We start from the raw sequence: 11,499 nt of genomic DNA, 5'->3' as shown, positions 1-11,499 counted from the left end.
TTGAATATTATTGTGCAGCACGTAGGATCGACAGCGCACAGTGTGCTTTGAGGTAGGAGCCAAATAAGGTGTAGTTTGTGTCTGTGAGCACCTATGTGTACACCTGTGAGCATGAGCTCGCTTGTATTTAAAAGGTTCCTTCATGTAATGATCTGCTAGAGGGTGTGGGGGGCCATAGCCCCGTCCTCCAGGGCATGAAGCAGGTATGGAGGAGATCCAAGCTCCAGACATCCAGAGGCCCTCAAAACACAAGAGACCAAGGCAACCGTGCCACTCTCCCGAAAAGAGCTGAGGAGAGCCCCAGATGAGGGGGTCACTCAGCAGCCGCGGAGAAGAAGCCAGGGGGGGTTGCAGTGACGTGCCCGTGAGCTCCGCCGGCAGCCAGCTGTGCCACAGTGACCGAGCCCCAGGTCTAGAGGCCGAGGACACCCCACCCCCCGAAGGGGCCCGAGCTTCAGGCCCCGACAAGCAGCCACCAGGAGTGAGCCTGGACGCCCATCCCCGGACACAAAGAACCACCAATGCACCGATGTCTGAGGATGTCTGCCACTGGCAGGGGGAGTGGTGGGGGGAGATGTCATTTCTATGACATAACACCAGGGAGGAGACATAAAAACAATCATACAATATGTAAGGTGGGGTAAGGTATGGTTTGCTGCTATGCTGCCAAGCATTCTACCTGGTCTGCAGAGAGGTTCCACCTTTGTAGCTGGCTTCTTGGTTGTCCTCTCAAACTTTACTGCAGTTTCCCAATTCATCACACTTTTTTAAAAAAATTCCACAATCCCAGTAGGTTCATCCTTAGTTTTGATAGATTGTAAACCTTGTTGTCAAGATCTTGTTTTATAGTGTAAGCCTGTTTTTGGATTGTGTCTTCCCATGCTCACAATGTTCATCTGCCAGCCTGATTCTACCATTCAATTTGATAATCTTTTTCCAACCTTAAATAAACTTCTGTTCAGCTTTTACCTGCTTCCATGCCTCAGGATATTTGGACTGAAACATGACATGAACACACATTTTTCCTTGCTTTACAGCGCTAACACTGTTTCCAGTTCATCTTCATTTTAAATCATCAAAATTTCCATCATGTTCTGATCAATGAAGTTATATTTTTATTACTCTATTTTTTACAATGTGTTGTTTTTCCTCAGTGATTTTTCTTATTAAATGGGTGTCTTTATTTTAAGAAGCTATTTTTACTTAGCTGGTAAATTCAGTAAATTGTATTGTAGGTAATAAGTGTAATACACACTCACTGGACACTTCATTAGGTACATTTGTACAACAGCATGTTACCACAATATCTAATCAGCCTAGAACATCACAACAACTTAATGCGTTTAGGCATGTGCATATGGTCAAGCTGAGCATCAGAATGTTAAGTATTTTCAGAAACTGTCAATCTACTGGAATTTTGCCACATAACCATCTCTAGGGTTTACAAAGAATGGTCCAAAAGTGAGAAAATATCTAGTGAGCAGCAGTTCTCTGAGTGAAAATCCCTTTTTAACCCACAGTTCAGAGGACAATGATCAGACTGCTTCACGCTGATGAGAAATCATCAGTAAACCTCATAACCACTTGTTGCAGGCAAGGAATGCAGAAGAACATCTCTGAATGAACAACACACTGAACCTTGAGGAAGATAGCTGACAGCAGCAGAAGACCACACTGGATGCCACTCCTATAAGCTGACAACAGAAAAGTGAGGCTATAGTTTGCGTGGATTCAACTATAGAAGAAGTAGAAGATTTAAAATGCATCACCTGGTCTAATGAGTTTTGATTCATGCTGCAACAGATGGAAGAATTAGAATTTGGTGTAAACGAAATGAAAACATGCAGCGATCATGCCTTTTATCAATGGCTCAAGCTGATGGTGTTTGGGGGGTATTGACTGGCCAGTTGGTAATAGAAGCCTCTTAATACCATCTGAGCATCATTAAATGCCACAGCCAACCTGAATATTGTTGCTGATAATGCCGATCCCTTTAGGACCACAGTTTACTCATCATCTGATGGCTGCTTTCAACAGCCAGCTCGAGATGATTTGTCACAAAATCATCTCAAAATGATAATGGCAGTGAGTTTACTGCACGTAAATGGCCTTGACAGTCACCAGATCTTATTCTAGTGAAGCACTTCTGAGATAACAGGAGACTTGCATCATGAGGTTTCAGTCTGCAGCAATCGTGTCATGTTTCCAGCACTTTGCTGAACCTGTGGCATGTGTTACAAGTAACACTTTACTGTAATCAGATTACTTTTTTCAAGTGATGAGTAAAGTAAGGGATTACTATTGCAAAAAAGTAATTAAATTACTGTTACTTTCCCATAAGCTTGCTGTGTTACTGCGTTGGAAGACAACAATTAAACTTCAAATCTGAGCAAGCACCTAATCATTAATTTAGTAACTAATTACTTTTTTCAAGTAACTTGACCAACACTAGTCTTAACCAAGAAGAGGACCCACACAAACATGCAATATAAAGGAATAATAAATCATGTCAAAGAGTGATGACAAAGGTTAATTTCACCCTTTCGGTAATATATATGGATGCTGTTGGTACCATAAAATGTTAGTTGATTGTTAAACAAAAGGAATTTCTCCCTCTGCTCTCTTCTTTCCCTGTCACTCCAAACCAGTTGAAGCAGATGGCTGCCCCTCCTTGAGCCTGGTTCTGCTAGAGGTTTCGTCTTGTTAAAAGGGCCTCCCCCCCTGTTGCCAAGTACTCGCTCATAGGGAGTCAGTTGATGGTTGGGATTTTCCTCTCTATTATTGCAGGGACTTTACCTTATAATATAAAGCACCTTGAAGTGACTATTGTTGATTGGACTAGTGTAGTGGTGCCGTATAAATAAAACTAAATTGAATAAAAAAAATAAACCATTTGTCCTCAACATTTTGCTTTTTTTTTTTTACATTTATTTAAACCCAGAAACTTCTTTCAAAGTTAGTTCTAAAAAGAAACCTGCTTCCAGTCTTCGTGGATGACATGTTCCCACCAAGAAGCCGAATTGTTTATAGTTCAAGTCAAATAAATGCAGGCGATATTTGAGAGTAGCACTGCATGTGGTATGTAATTCACGCAGCAGCAGAGAATAGTTGCTGGCAGAATGTGTGCATGGGCTTAACGGTGTCTGGATCATTTACAGGTCACAGAAATAAAGAGAGAGACTATTAAAGTAGACAACTTATTCAAAGCTGCAACAGCTCCCAGTAGATTCATCTCTCCTTCTCTCCAGTCCTAATTGGAGAAAGAGATGTCACACTGTGATTGCTATTGGAAATTGAGACTCTCAGTCGATTCTCATCACTCTCCCGTTGCTGATAAACGCCTGAATGCGAACGTCTCATCTGACACGTGCTTATTTATTGTAGTGCTCAATTAACACATGCTAGGTACAATCTCCTGGGTGGTTTTACATGCCTTGTATTCCTATTGTCCTTACATCCCTCTCTATCTGTGTAACATCTGTCTATTTTGTTTGGTTTAAATATATATCTGTATTTCACAATTTGGTCAACATCATTTTTATCCAAAGTATTTCAGTCTTCTAAAGCTAGCTTTTAAAAAGTAAATTAAAACTGGCATTCAAAAACTAGCATGTTGAACAGAGAATAAACAAATAACAGGATTATTTGTAACATGCAATATTCTAGACATTCAGGCTTTTTTGTTTTGTTAGAGGTCCTGGAAGGTCAGGAAAAGGCAAGAAAATGCAATATATTTTGATTGTTGACTTGTTTTCATATATACACTCAAAAATGTAATAACATTAATTATTTTAGTATGGCATTTTTTGGTATAGCTAGGCTTTTCCAATAAGTAATGTATCATTTGGGGACCCAACACTGCTTGTTGCTTTAGGATTATTCAGTTATATATCATCTGTAGCAGCTGAATGCCTCTATTGTGTTAAAAAAAAAAAAGGGTCCAGGGGGGAAAAAAATCTGGTACTACAGCAATCTGGTTTTTGTCTCATTCCCACCTGATAAGACTACCAGAATAATTCATGAGTCAGACTCCCAGGGCAAGATTAAAAAACTAATTTGGAGCTCCAGTCTGCAGAAGTATGACCACCCCTGGGATAGGCTATATTATCCTCTGGACATTGTGCAATGAAAGTCAGTGTTGCTAACCTGCTTCACAACTATGTGCATAGTTAACACTGATCAACCAGTACCATAGATGATGCCTCGTGGGATATTTAGCAGGAAATAATTTGAACAAAGCAGAAGCTGAAAAGCAACGGTAGGCTTGGGATCTAATCTGTTCCAAATAAAAATGGAAAACTGCTCTCCTCACTTGACCTCAGTTTCAGTGTCAACTGCAGACAGGCCCAATATTTGAATTCCTATTTTCCCAAATAAAGGAGCCGTTTCAAGAAAAACATTCATGCCTAACAGACACTCTGGGCAAATAGCCAGCTGTAGCACAGACTATCTGGAAGATAACCCTTCTTTCTGTGAGGTAATTGACTGTGTGGATGACTATTGCAAGGATGCCATTGACTTGACTACCATCAATAGAGGTATTTTGCCGAAAGTATGTCTCTACTAGTAATCACACACACACACGCATGCATGCATGCACGCACAGAGGATGATGGCGACTGCACATCTAAGAGATGGGAATGTAGAAACCTAGACAGAGTCTTTGCGGCAAACGATTATTTATTAATGCCTGAGTATGATTCACACTCATTTGACATTGATGCAGTAATGGTGCTTTGGGGGCATGATGGCTTTTCAGTCCATCACTGAGCTGATACAGAGAGTAGTTTATCTGTGAGGTCAAAAGACGTGGACCGACATGTCTCACTGATGATGATTTTTTGTGTAAATTCTGCTTTGTGGACACTCTGCCCTTTAGCTGGCTTATCTCTGGATCTGCTAGCTGGTCGCTCAGGCTTTGAGGGAGTTTGTGTGTGTATGTGTGAATGGCGGTGTTGAACTGGGTTAGATGGATTGAGGAATGCATAGCTAATCAGAATAATCAGTCTCTTTTCTCTCGCTTTCTCATGCTCCACTCGTTACTATTCAGGATGCAAAGAGCTGACCCTCAGTGTGCCACAGAACAAGGATTATCCCCTTAGGAGCCGCCCTCTCCAATTTACTGCCTTTCCTCCTTCTCTTCTGCTGTGCTAACAGGCCTATACAGGGATAGGAAGTGTTAGAATAGGCCCATAATTGAAAGAGAGTGAAGAGTTTTGACTGCTTGTTTGTTGTCAAGGAACAAGGGCAGAGAGGGCATCAAAGACGAGGTAGGGGTGGAAAGCACGGGCAGGAGAGAAGTAACCATTTTGTTTGTCCGGACTTCTCTGCTGTCAGCGTCAGCACAAAAGGAAAAGAAAAACAGTTTGAGGAGCTGAAGCTGATGTGTTTTTTTTTCTTTTTTACAATATCTCATCTCAGCTAAATGGGTATGATTCATATCAAAGCAACAATCCTCCAACCGAATAGAGGTTGAAGGTTGGGTGTTTGTTTCTGCTTTCTGAAGTGGCTCTCAGAAGCATTCCTGAAATAACACACAGGAGTCTAAAAGTTGAAAACGCTGACAGAAAGTCTACATTATGACATGGTGGTGGCACAAATGCGACTTTTATTCATTCGAACAATGGAGAGGCAGCATAGACACACTGGAGCGAAGTCCTCACAAGAAAAAAAAAACAGCTCTTCACCGGCTGTGATGACACCATGTGTAGGTTGAAATCAATCGTAGCTGAGGTCACCACAAAGAAAAAGAAGCAGGGATAAAGGTCAATGATAAAAAGCATTAAGGAGAAGAATAAGTAATGGCTGCAGTGCAACTATTTCAATTGTTTTTAACATTCAGTTTCACTTCACTAATGACTTCTCTCTTCCACATGGTAGGTAGGTTTTAAACTCACCAAGGTAACCTCAGGTCTCTCCTGCATGAACACATAAAATGGGTTGTGTTGACAACATTGGTCCAGTGACAAGAAGTATTCTGGCAACAGAGATTCGCTGATTATATAAAGTAATATGTATTCTATATCTGCTGGTGAGAGTGTGTGTGAGAAGTACTGTACCAAAATACCTTTTTTATACTGTAGTATTAAAAAGATATAAATGTGTCATGTAAAGCAATAAAGTTATGTCTAATAATGTATATTTGTTATTGATGCTCATCAGGAAAACACAAAGACGTTAGAAGTCACTGAAAAACTTAGACCCTCCAACTGCACAGAGGTTCCAGGAATCTTCCAGGAATGTTTTCCAGAGAACTAAATGCTCAGAATTCATTTTTATTCAGTTCAATTCAATTGTATTTACATAGTGCCAAATTACATTAAATCACAAGGTAAAACCCTGTAATAATACAGAGAAAACCCCAACAATCATATAACTCTCTATGAGCAAGTGCTTTTGCAACAGTGTGAAAGAAAAACACAGTTTTAACAGGAAGAATCCTCTGGCAGAACCAGACTCAGGGAGCATGGACAGAGTGGGGATGAACTACCATCACTAGCAGTTACCCATCACTGAAGGAGTTTATCAGCCTCTCAGTGGCAGGGCCCCTTCAGTGGATGAGATTCACCTTGCGTTTCTCAAAGTTCTGGATGTTCTGGGTGGGTCCGGGATGGGCGTGAGGTTCTGGGGGCGCTCCGTCTCTGGGCTGGGACCCGGACCGGGCCTCGGGGGCTTGGGTCCTGGTTGGTGTGTTGCCGGGGTTGTGGGCGGGTGGGTGCATAGGGGCCCAGCCCTGGAGCAGGGTGCCGCCGGTGCATCGAGCCACCTGGGGGGCTCTTCAACTGGTGGGGGAGATTGTCACATCTTGCAGGAGCTTTCCTCTCCTCAGGAGCTCCCTCTGCAGGAGGGGGAGATACAGGAGAGGTGGAGGAAGATCTCAGCCTGGGTGTTTATTGTCTTATGTAGTCTGGAAGATGAGTGGATGGTGGGGTGGGTGCAGTTTTCTCTGTGGTGGGGTTGGGTGGACTGTCCCGGGCTCTGTGGGGCCGGGAGGCGCTGCTGCACTGGGCCCCGGTCTGGATGGGCCTGGGCCCCCTTTCCCTGGCGGGTCGCGGAGTATGGGGGTGCCTACTGGGGTCAGCGGGGGAGCTGGCCCCAGGGAGGGGTCACTTGCCCCTCCCTTCCTTCCCTCCCCATCTCCAGCTGCCTCCCTCTTCCCGCTCCACCACAACCACCCACACATGCAGGACCTTGGAGTAGGGGTATGTCACCAGGGTGCAGAGGAGGCTACCCCCCCCCCCCCCCCCCTCCCCTCTGTCCCCTTCTGGCTGCCTCTGCCTCAATTTTATCCCACAACTTAGACATTCACATTACTCACACTCTCATTACACATACATATAGGATCTTGGGGGTGGGCACGATACACGGAATCCAAAGTACCATCAGGGTGTACACCTCACCCCTGGCGTCGTTGCCCACCTCTCAATTTTAAATACACGTAGACATTGAGGGCTAGCAGGAGGGACCATGCGCTTACCTGCTGCTCTCTGGCAGGTAGCTCCATGCCCTCCTGGGTTTTAAATGCACCTTAGAACACACATGCATCAACACTACAATGAGCGGGTGGAGGGAGGTTTGGAGTCTTCTCTCACCCCCATTCTCTGCGACCTGCTGGAGCGGGGGGGGCTAGGAGGAGGAGTTGGCCGTCCGACTGCGGTCTGGAGTGTGGGGCCTTCCTGCTGCTGCGGAGTCGGGGCGGTCTGCCTCCCCCCACCGCAGGGAAAAGGGTAACACCACCTGGGTCTGGGTGCAGTTCCCCCCTCCAGGAGCAAGGGTACCTAGACCCGGTTTGTAGAGTACGCTTGGGGAGTGTGATCATGTGTACAACGTCTCTTTATGTCTGTCTCCACGTTGGTTGAGTGTGGAGTAAGTGCATATGAGAGCATGAGGGTGGGAATGGATGTTTGTATCTGTGTGTGCCTGTATGTCTGTGTCTATATGTCAGGTTGGGTGTCAGGCGCCACCTCTCTGGGGACATCTCAGGCCATCCAAGGTATGGAGGCCTATCTCCCCCCACCACTCCCCCTGCCAGTGGCAGACGCCCTCAGATATCGGTGTGTTGGTGGTTCTTTGTGTTCGGGGATGGGGGTCCAGGTACACACCGGCTCACTCCTTGGCGGCCGCGTATCGGGGCCTGGAGCCTGGGGCTCGCTCGGGCCACTTCGGAGGTGGGGTGCCCCCGGCCTCTCGGCCTGGGGCTCGGTCACTCAGGCGCGGCTGGCTGGTTGTTGTCCTGGTCGTGGAATACTGGACCAGCTAAAACTTACAGAGGTGTATGGTAGTTACTGAAAAATTATGCTTATATTTTAAGTGTCTTATGAAATTTTATTTTTAATATTTTTATAAATTCTTCAAAATAAAACTGTTGCGCTGCCAAGTGGGTCGCATGATATAGCCAACTGTATTGTGCAGTATGCCCAGTTGGTCCTGTGCTGGGCCCAGCTGAATAAGCTGTCTTATTTTGCTCAAGCGTTTGAATTAGTGATGGGACGTTCTGTATCGAGGCTTCGGAGCGTGTGTCGAGTAATGGAGGGGGCGTTTCCGCGAAGCGCGTATCGAGGCTTGCTTCATTTATGGGAGGAGCTGAAAATGATGACGTCCGAAGCCTCGCTGCCCGGCTGTACCACGTGACTGGTTCATGAAGTGGTTCGAACTTTGCCGCGAGATATGACAGCGATATAAACCCCTCAGACTTCATTCAAAAATGTGGGTGTTTGATGGAGAGTTGCGGTTAGTGAGAGTTTGGAGACAGTTTGGAGGTTTATGAGAGTGAGGAGAGAAAGTCAGGAGAGAATGGAGCCAGCTAAGAAGAGGAGGCTGTCCTCCCCTGTGTGGGAACATTTTGATCTTATTCCTCCCAACAAGGTATTTCTACAGAAGATGTATTTTCATGATACTGATGGTGCAATACAATTTATGTTGAGCTGTCTTGACTTTTGTACAAGGTGAAGTGTTTGCTATGTGCCAGGGAGCTGGGATATAACAACAACATCCATGCTTAGGCACTACAGAGCTTTGCATGAGAATAAGGGGGACACCGATCGTGGAGCAAGACCAGGTGAGCCATCAAATGCAATGATAATATAGGATGCAGTAATGTTACTAAATGATATAACAATATTATACAACTGTTATAAGTTACGTGTGTGCTATTTATATTTGTGCTTTATCTTTATTGTCTTTCCTCAGGAGAACAATCTCAAATAGATGAAGACCTGGTTAGCATGGTGATTGAGGACTCCCAGCCATTTAGCATTGTGGAGGACAAAGGATTCAAAAGATTTGTTAAATCATTAAATCCTAGCTATGTTCTCCCCACTAAAAAGGTCATAAAAGCAGTGAAAATTTAGTTTTTACAGAATAAAATGTGAACAGGCAGGACTGAGGCTCAAAGCCTCAGTGTGTAGCTGTCCATACCTCAACGTTACAAAAGCACAACCACTGTCCACACCCCAACCACACCTCACCTCACAGTAAATGATCATTTCCATTTCAAGCATTTCCAAATAATCATTTCCCATACTGCCACTATAAATATACACAGTATACTGCCATCACTACAATATACATGTTTTACACACTCCTTTTGTTGTTGACATTTACAGGCTGTGTGCAAAATGCCACACTCTTCAAATTCATGCCAGCTATTATTTTTACGTCCAGTAGGTGTCCTGCTAGAGCAAATGAAGCTTCATGAAGCTTCGCGTTGGGGTGAACCAATTGGATGAAAAGCTTCAGTGCTTCATGGGGCTTCATCTGCCCATCACTAGTTTGAATTATTTGGCCGTGGCCTACTGTGATGGACCGAGTTGAAAAACAGGAGGAGTCCCAGGAATTATTAGAAAAATATGGTTTCCATTTATTTAAACCCCAAAAATTAGATTTACAAAAGTAATAAATGTTGAGCTCATGAAAGAGGTCAAAGAAACAAGACTGAACAAACTGACTGACTTAACAAACACAACTGACCTAAACATGAAATGACATACAAGGGTATATATAATGGCTGATCAGACCATTGTGACATATGAGGGGGTAACAACAATCATAAATCACAACACAATGCAGTACAATCTAGTTTTTTAATAAACTAAACACTAAAGAAGAAAATCAAAACCATTAAACCCTAAACTCAAATATTTAATTAGATACAAATACTTTGTTTTTAAATGAAAGAAAACACACATTCCCCCCTTCAGCAGGAAGTGGTGGTGTGGTCCAATTATCCCTCTTTGCATTTAATGGTTTCAAACCCTGGCTGCCATCTTTTGTCCAGTAACTCCCAGGGATGATGGCAGGTAAGAAATAAAAGACAAAGGTTAGTCAAAAATCAAAGTAATGAAGTGGTATGAATACATAAGTAAACTAAATGTGCGCACTTACAAATAGAACAAATGTATCCAAACCAATCAATAAAGTGATTGGAAACCAAAGTGTGTTACTGTGTTCAAATGAAGAAATGAAAATATAAGAGTTACTGACTTTAGAGTGTGGCCACGGGTTTGGCCATCACACCTACCGATGCAATGCATGCCAGAAGACTCTAAATCTTACGTTTCGATTATGACAGGAGGCATTTATAAAGTGCTTAATTAAATCGTAGTTTTTTAAGTGAAATTTCAGCCCAATGGTAAACTCTTCTACTCTTCTTAAAGTTACAGTGTGGAAAATATTCACCACTAGATGTCAGTAGATTGCAGATTGCAGGAAACTGAGTTCTAAGTGCAGGTTACAATGCTAAATTGAGTTACATCGTGAAGGCAATGTAAGCTAACTATCAATTGTTATTTTTTGCTGTTTGTGTACAAAGGCAGATTCTGTAAACCGGCAGTCTGTGGAGTGGACAGGAGAAGAAGATGTGGCAGGCTGTCTTTGGTAAGAAGCTCATTTGTCTGATCTGAACTAGTGTCTGATAAGATAGTCAAGGTTGTTGACATCACTCTGGTTCCTGCCCTAGACCGCAAACCACAGGAAAACACCACATATCTATCTGCTGTCTGTTGTCACTGCTCAAATATTCCTAGCACAATTTTCTTTCCTTCTTTATTTTACATTTTTGTTTGATAAGTTTATGTATTTGTTTATTTACAAATCTTAATAGTGTTCACAAAGAGAACAACATTAAAGTGCTGTTTCTGGTTGGTGCTTAGATCTGTAATTATTAGTAAAATGATTGTTCACTGTTTCAATAAACACTGAACAAATGCTCTGATCAAATTCTGATTCTTATATAAAAGTAGTAATACTGCAGTAAATTCTGTAAAAACAGATTTTTACTGTAGTAAAAGTACAAATGTTTTCCATTATATACTTCAAACACATCTTTAATCATTAAATTGTACACCACAGCTGGAGCTAATTCACTGTAGCTAAATCACACTTATGAGTTGATTTATATTTTATATGAAGATAATTCTGCTAAATAGGATTAGAGTAAAATTGAGTTCATTGTGAAATACTTGCCTTTGCATAGTTAACTTTTTAATGAATAAGCCAAAA

The sequence above is a fragment of the Rhamphochromis longiceps genome, linkage group LG1, assembly GCF_057381845.1.
Source record: "Rhamphochromis longiceps isolate RC_006_pf linkage group LG1, R_longiceps_female_GT1.1, whole genome shotgun sequence".
NCBI classification, from domain to species: Eukaryota; Metazoa; Chordata; class Actinopteri; order Cichliformes; family Cichlidae; genus Rhamphochromis; species Rhamphochromis longiceps.
The sequence above is the reverse complement of the archived record's forward strand: the minus strand, read 5'-3'. Positions refer to the sequence as shown.